Source organism: Mustela putorius, unplaced genomic scaffold (assembly GCF_011764305.1).
Source record: "Mustela putorius furo isolate JIRA1106 unplaced genomic scaffold, ASM1176430v1.1 tig00003845_pilon_pilon_pilon, whole genome shotgun sequence".
In the NCBI taxonomy this organism is placed as follows: Eukaryota; Metazoa; Chordata; class Mammalia; order Carnivora; family Mustelidae; genus Mustela; species Mustela putorius.
Genome location: NW_025421998.1, coordinates 79,678,575 through 79,686,787, shown reverse-complemented (window position 1 = coordinate 79,686,787; position 8,213 = coordinate 79,678,575).

Sequence of the window (8,213 nt, the reverse complement as noted above, 5' to 3'; positions counted from 1 at the left end):
CACCCAGGTGTCCCAGATCTGTGGGCTTTTAAAGGGAGGTAAATAATCCGTTGCAATGACAACCTACTTGGCATTGGCGGCTTAGATATTTGCAGTGAGAGGTATGAGGGGGACAGAGCATCATTTTGCCAATAGCTTTCAGAGTTCTGTGGTCCCCTTTTCAGTTCTGCCAAGACCCGTATCAAAGGTGAGAACGATGTGGTTTTACCGTGCTTTTGTTACACATTTTCTTCAGTTGAAATGTGAACTTGCTAAGATGGTTCTAAATACAAGGGTGTGTGTGTGTGTGTGTGTGTGTGTACATATATTAGAGTCCAAATTCATGTATGATTGGGGATTTTATTCTTTCCACTCAAAGATAGCAAATCTTGTTATGTCTCCCAAAGAGATGTATTTTTTTACATGTGATAAAATGACCAATCACTAAATTTATTATGATAATGCTGTATTAACTTGGGATTCACTAAAAAAACTCTTTTGAAGTTTACAACATTAAGCCAACAAAGGTTTAGGGGCACCTGGTTAGCTCTGTTAGAAGAGCATGTGACTCTTGATCTCTGGGTCATGAGTTTGAGCCCCAGGTTAGATGCAGAGATTACTTTAAATAAATAACTTTTAAAAAACACACAAACTATAGAGCCTCTTACAATGTGTTGAGGGGTATTCCAGGCAAAGATGAAATTTTCTCTCAAGCTAGAGGTCTTGTTTGCATGAACTATGAAAGGCATTCAGAATAGGGTTTTGTTTTGTTTTTACCTACAGATTATTTATTTTATTATTCTTTTATTTTCTCTCAGAATCTAAAGTTTTCTAAAAAGAAAATAAGAGTGAGTAAAGCAGATTTGATTCAACGCAGTATTTTGTTCAAATTCAGCCATATTTGCAATTTCTAATGAAATGGTAAACTAGATCAAATTCAAATTATGCAAATTCCTAACTTTTTTTCAACAATTTTCTTTATTTATTTGAAAGAGAGAGAGATCACAAGTAGGCAGAGAGGCAGGCAGAAAGAGAGAGAAAAAGAGAGAGGGGAAGAGAAAGCAGGCTCCATGCTGAGCAGAGAGCCTGATGGGGGGCTCAGTGCCAGGACCCTGAGATCATGACCCTAGCCCAAGGCAGAGGCTTAACCCACTAAACCACCTAGGTGCCCGCAAATTATGCAAATTTCTGTACCAAAAAAAGGGAAGCAAAAAAATTTCCTGAAAAGCTTATGGGGTTTACAATTTCTCCAGAAATACATAAGAACTTGCTTTTTTTAACCCAGTCTGACAATTTCTGCCTTTTAACTGGTGTATTTAGTCCATTTGCACATAATGTAATTATCAGTATAGTTAATTTAAGTCTCTAATATTGCTACTTACTTTCATTTTATATCTTCTCTTTTTTGTTAATCCCTTATGCCTTTCTTGCCTTCTTTTGGGTTATTTGAATTTTTTGTGTGTGGGGGTCCATTTTATCTACTGGCTTCTTAGCTATATCTCTCTTTATTATGTTGCTAATGTTTGTTCTACAGCTAACAATAGGATTACTTAACTCATCAGTTTCCATTTCCTGTCAGTATTGTCCATAGTCACAGTTTACCTTTTATATCTGACAGTTTCTATTTTCCATATTTCAGTTCTCACTTTCCACTTGGCATCTTACACCCCACACCTCGCAAATGTAATAACCTTACAGCAGCATAATTCCATTAACTCACTCCCCTGCTTTTACAGACCTAATAAGTGGAAAGGAAAAAAATAAAAACACCATTATTGCTTATATAGAAAACTCAAAAAGGTCTACAAAGAATTGGAAAAAATGGCAGTTTAACATGTAGCTGGATATAAGATGAATATAGAAGTCAAATGTATCTCTATTCACCAGCAGCTCTATTCACAGCTTGAAAATGTAATTAAAGAGAAGATTTGAAACTTGTGCAAGATTTAGAGATAGTTATCGGAGACCCAAATAAATGGACTTGTGATTTCTCTACCCTTGCTGTTTACTACATAGCAATGCATCTACTGCCTCATGCTGTCTCCACCTTCCCAAAACAACCTGGGGAAGAGAGGCCAGAGATTAAGAAGGACTTGTCTCGGAGTACCTGGGTGGCTCAGTTGAGTAATTAAGCGTTTGCCTTTGGCTCAGGGTCATGATCTCCCCATCCTGGGATGGAGCCTGGAGTTGGGCTGCCTGCTCCTTAGGGAGTTGTGTCTGCCTCTCGCCCTGCCCCCCTCTCCTGCCTGTGCTTTTCTCTCTCTCTCTCTCTCTCAAATAAATAAATAAATAATTTTAAAAAGGGGTGGGGGAACTTGTCTCTGAGCTCCTAGTTAAGAAAGGCCACCCTCTCGTCTGGACGTGATAATAGATTACATGCATAATGTATGCTTAAGGCAAAAAATTTTAAAGGGCTGGTAAAAGTTCACGAACATAAAGAGATCAATTATGTCTCAGGTATGGCCAAATAGCTTAGTGAGTTCTGGCTGCAATAACAAAGTATCACAGACTGGGTGGTTTATAAACAGAGATTTCTTTCTCACACTTCTGGAGGCTGGAAGTCTGAGATCCGGATGCTAGCTCGGTCAGGTTGCAGCGAGGTCCCGTTCCAAGGCTGTGGAATGCCAATTTCTCATTTTATCCTCACATGACAAAGAAGGCAAGAAAACTCTCTGGAGTCCCTTTGGTAAGGGCACTAATCCCTTTCATGAGAGCTCATGAACCCATGAATTAGCAGGTCCCACCAACTAATACCATCACGTTAAGGATTAGGATTTCAATATGTGAATTTTAGGGAGACACAAGCATTTGGTTCATTGTACCAAGGTTTATAGAGCTCCTAACCCTTGGATTAGGTGCATTTTAACAGTTTACCATGTTCACAACACTGTGCTTGCTGTTAAAGGTGGATTCAAAGTGTCTTATGCCCAAGAAGCTCAGGCTAATGTGTGGGGGCTTGTATGTACATACATGTGTGCGTAGAATGGGAAAAGGGGAGGCCAGGGAAAGATACATCCCAATTAAAACACCAGGCAGAGGGGCACCTGGGTGACACAGTCAGTTAAGATGCTGCCTTCAACTCAGGTCATGATCCCAGGGAACTGGGATTGAGCCCCACATCTGGGTCCCTGCCCAGTGGAGGGCCTGCTTCTCCCTCTCCCTCTGCCTGCCTCTCTGCCTACTTGTGCTCTCTCTTTATCTCTCTGTCAAATAGATAAATAAAATATTTTAAAAATAAGATTAAAAAGCCAGGAGGAAAGATGCAAGTGCTAAAAAAAAAAAAAAAAAAAAAAAAAAAAGGCTGTTTTATTATAAAATTAATGATTATACTGAATATGGAAAAATATTTTTAAAAATTCAGATTGATTATATTCTCATTACCCTCAAAGTAATATTTTTCTGTGTCCTTTTACAGAGATTTCTGTAAAGACAAATCCAGGTTTGTGTGGGCAGAGACTCTGTTCCACCAGAGTGTGGTATCAGGCAGTCCAGACACCTAGGCTGTCTGTGAATTCCTGGTGGAGCAGATGCTTAATATCAGAGATAGGGAGGCTGGAGCAGAAGTCCAGACACGTTTTCTGATCTTTATGAAGCCCAGGATTTCATAAAGAAGTGGAAGAAAACATGACTCTCCCCTGCAGGTAGGCTTCTTTTTTTTTTTTTTTTTTAAGATTTTATTTATTTATTTGACAGACAGAGATCACAAGTAGGCAGAGAGGCAGGCAGAGAGAGGGAGAGGAGGAAGCAGGCTCCCCGCCGAGCAGAGAGCCCGATGTGGGGCTCAATGTGGGGCTCAATCCCAGGAACTGAGCCGAAGACAGAGGCTTGAACCCACTGAGCCACCAAGGCGCCCTTGCAGATAGGCTTCTAATTTGTAAGTTCAGTAAGATGAATTCAGGCTCCCTGAAAGAGATGGCTGGAGGAGGAGTTCTGGAGGAGAATACAAGGGGCTACAGTAGTCTTTCTTCTTTCTCTCTCTCTCTTCCACCTTTCCTCCTTCTTTCTTTCTGTAAGCACCAGCCCAATGTGGGTTTTGAACTCAAGACCCGAGGAACAGAAATCTCATGTTCTTCTGACTAAACGAGCTCTGCACCCCAGAAGGTGTAATAGTCTTGAGGGGTGGAGAGATTGAGCTCCAGTATCCAGAACAGGAACAAGGACTGTGTGATGGTCAAGATGGGCTTAACCATCTCCTTTCCTCAGGAGCCTGCGTGCTCTGGATCCGAGAGCTGTGAGGTAGAAGAAAGTGAGGTGGGAGAGCAAGGTTCTTGTCTCATGGAGTTGAAGAATGAATCTCGTGGACAAAGGAGAGTGAATAAGGCAATAGAGTTTTATTAAGCAAGAGTATAGAAAAGGCTCTCAGGACTGAGAGGGGTCTGGACAGAGTTGCCAACATGGGCCTCCACTGGCAGTCTTTTATTTAGAATTGACCAGGGAGCTTTTGGTCTTATCATTCTTGTTGTCTTGCCTTGAGTAAGGAGGCCTTACTTGATGAGGACATCAATCTTGATGTCTTGCCTTGAGTAAGGACTAGCAATGGTATCTTTAATGACTTACTTCTTTTTAGGGTCTGGTTATTCTTTGTTGGTCACAGGTGACTGTCCTAAAAAAGACAGACACACCCCAACCTGGGGCAGGGTGGTCTGGTGTATTCTCCTATATCTAATTTCCTTATACCTCCACAATTTGGGGATTTCTGTGAGCCTGATCCCGTAAACCCCTAAGCTATCTTTCCCTACCTAGCCACCCCCCCACACACCAGTCCCTTACTCAAAAGTACTATTTTCTACTGCTGTAGGGACCTACAGTTCTCCTGTAGAATTCTGACAAATTTCTCACTTACTAGCAGAGAGAGGAAAGGATCCGTATGTAGTGGTCTGGATAGACTGGTGGCCACAGAGGAAAGGGCAGAGACCAGACCCTTGAGCAAATAGTGACAGCAGGTCACAAAGTAAAAGCAGATGATGCTTGAGCAGAAGGAGTGTGAAGGGCTGATTAAATGAGAATCTTTCTTCTCCCTTCCTCTAGGAACCCACAAGGTAAAAATTGGAGAGAGTAATCAGAGCGAAATGTTGATCATCCACATGAGGGCTCTCAGAGCACTGGGGTTTTTGTGAATTATTTCCCTTTTGAAATATGGTGCTCTTTGGTGGATGAAGTCAGGAAAATATATGTCATAACCCTCCTCATCGTACATTTCTTTAGAAAAACAATGTCACGTCATGTATGCCATTAACTTCTGTGCTTTATTCACACCAGGCAGGTGGTGGTTTGTGAGAATAATCAGCTCAGTCACAGAGGAGGAAAAGCTACATTTGTTTAACATGTAGATAGTATATAGTAGGAATAATTTATGAACTATAGTATAAGGATAAGATGATTATATAAAATTATATGGAATAAAACTGTTTCTATAAGTTAGATATACCTGAAATGCCATGTGAGTTTAAAATACAAAGACATCAAATGTGGTTGAGGAAATCTGGATAAGGGGCGCTTGGGTGTCACAATCCGTTAAGCATCTGATTCTTGGTTTCAGCTCAGGTCCTGATCTCAGAGTCTTAGGATTGAGCCCAGTATCAGGCTTCATGATCAGTGTGGAGTCTGCTTGTCCCTCTCTCTCCCTGCTTTGTTCCTCACCACTCATGTTCACTCTCTCTGTCTAAAATAAATAAATAAACATAATCTTAAAAAAAGGGGGGGGGAAGAAAATCTGGATAAGCTTTGAGCTGGAGATGATATTTAAGGCTTAACTTACCAGCAGAATTTGAACAGGCTGAAATTGCAGAGGGACTCCAGATGGAGGGAATGGCAAGAGGAAAGATACAGAGGAAGGAAGACAAAGAGCACGTACAAATGGTAACAGACGTTGCTTTTTGAGGTATAGAGATCCCAAGGTGGTGACATCTAGCAGGTAGTTAGGAATTTCTCCAGGGGTGTAGAATTGGGATTCTTCTGTGCTGAGGTGGTGGTTGACACAAAAGAGGGAAAAATCTACAGAAAAAAGATGAGAGACCTGAAGATAGAATTTTGAGGATCACCTCAAAAATCAAAGGAGAGAAAATACTCAACGACAGAAAGAAAAAACACAAGTCATGAGAGAATTAGGAAGACAGTACAGTGTACCTACAGATGAGGGACCACAGTATTTAAGGAAGGTGATGAGCTGTGGAAGATGAACACGAAGAAAAGGCAACTTGCTGAGGTAGATGTTGACTGGTCTCAAACTTCAAAGGGGTTTATGAGGAAGTCAACTGAGTGAAGGCAGTATGGTTCCTTAGACTAGAGTGCAGTCTCCCTGTGACCTCTTGATTATCTCTCACTCGAGCTCCTTCAGCTGGAGTGGAGGAAGGATCCCATCTCAAGAAGGAATGCCTGAATGGTACAGGCCTCTCAATTTGGGGGTACTCAACTGAATTTACTCCTGAAGAGCTAAGGAAGAGACTGACACTCAATTCAGAGTAGTAGTAGTAAGTAGTCAGGTACTTGGAGCTTGGTGTTTTTTTAGTCCTGAAATAATAGCAAGTTTGGCTTTGAGAGATTTAAGAGAGAGGCATAATACAGCATACTGCATAATACAGCAGTAAACAATTATAGATGTTTCCTAATCTAAAAGATATATTATACATGAAATAGTACTGCCTCTTTCCTGATTATTTATTAAGCCATTCTCGTTTTTGCAAGCAGTTGAAAAATAGGTATTTGTTAATATTTAGTTTTGTTGGGGCGCCTGGGTGGCTCAGTGGGTTGAAGCCTCTGCCTTTGGCTCAGGTCATGGTCTCAGGGTCCTGGGATGGAGTCCCAAATTGGGCTCTCGGCTCAGCAGGGAGCCTGCTTCCTCCCACTCTCTGCCTCTCTGCCTACTTGTGATCTCTGTCTGTCAAATAAATAAATAAAATCTTTAAAAAATATATTTAGTTTTGTCTTTAGTATCTTGTGATTCTGTCTTTAACATTAAAGATTCAGTATCATAGAAAGATCTATAGCATTCTCAAAAGTAACAAACTGAAGCTTTACTCTCTTGCAGGGAGGCCTTTAAAAAAGAAAAAGAAATTGTCCAAACTTGGTCTCTGTAATTTGGGTTCAATTTTAAAATTTAGACTAATAGGGACACCTGGGTGGCTCAGTCATTTAAGTGTCTGCCTTTGGCTAGGGTGATGATCCCTGAGTCCCAGGGTTGGCCTACCTTCTCAGTGGGGAGTCTGCTTCTCCCTCTCTCTTTGCTCATTCCCTTGATGGTGTTCTCTCTCTCTGTCTCTCATGCTTGCTCACTCACTCTCTCTCTCAAATAAATTTTTTTTTAATCTTTAAAAAATTCAGATTGATAATATGGAGTGTTTGGCTGGCTTAGTTGGTGTGAGTCATCTTGGAGTTGTAAGTTCAAGCCCCAAGCTAAGTATAGAGATTACTTTTAAAAAAATCTTTAAAAAAGCCTTAGATTACTAATAAATGTAGCTCAATCATACACATGATTTATTGCCTAAATCAAAAAGCTGGTTGATGCAAAAAGATAAGAGTTCAATTTAAATTTAATTAAATAGAGGATTCTCTGAAACAGAGAAGGCATCTTTGGGTGATGTGCAAAAATAGGAAAGCTTCCCTAAAGAACATATTACCTGAACATATGAAAAGATTTACGGTAGAAGGAGCCATGGTAAAGAGAGGGATATGCTTAAATTTAGTTTTCCAAAAGTCCATATGGACATTTAAAATTAGAATTATCAAGCATAAAAAAAAATTTTATATAATGTCAGAAACTTCTGCAACAAGCATCTGGAGAAATTTTTATTTTTAGAAGTATCAACTATTACATTGGCTGCTTTGGCAGTAGTTATACTTGGAGATTAAATGCTCCATTTCTTCTCCCAAACTCATCAATCAGCAAAATCACTCCTCATCTCCTGGGGATGGATACGAGAAAAGGCAGAGAAAAGATAAAAGTGTTTTGTTTTGTTTTGTTCCCCATACTATTCTAGAAGTTCCTTCCTCTCTAGGACACAAAATCCTGGGGGAGAAAAGTGTTCCCGTAGAACTTTGACTAATGTGACCAGACATTCTGGTCAGCTGGGAACAGTCAGTTTCTACATTTTGTCCTCAATTGATTATTGGTAGTGCTGCCTTTTAATTCTCAAAACTGCCCCAATTCAGACAATAAATTATATGGATACCCTACATGTGTAGCAGTTGCCCTGTGTATACTCAGGGGATACATAATACCAAAAATAAACATTTCA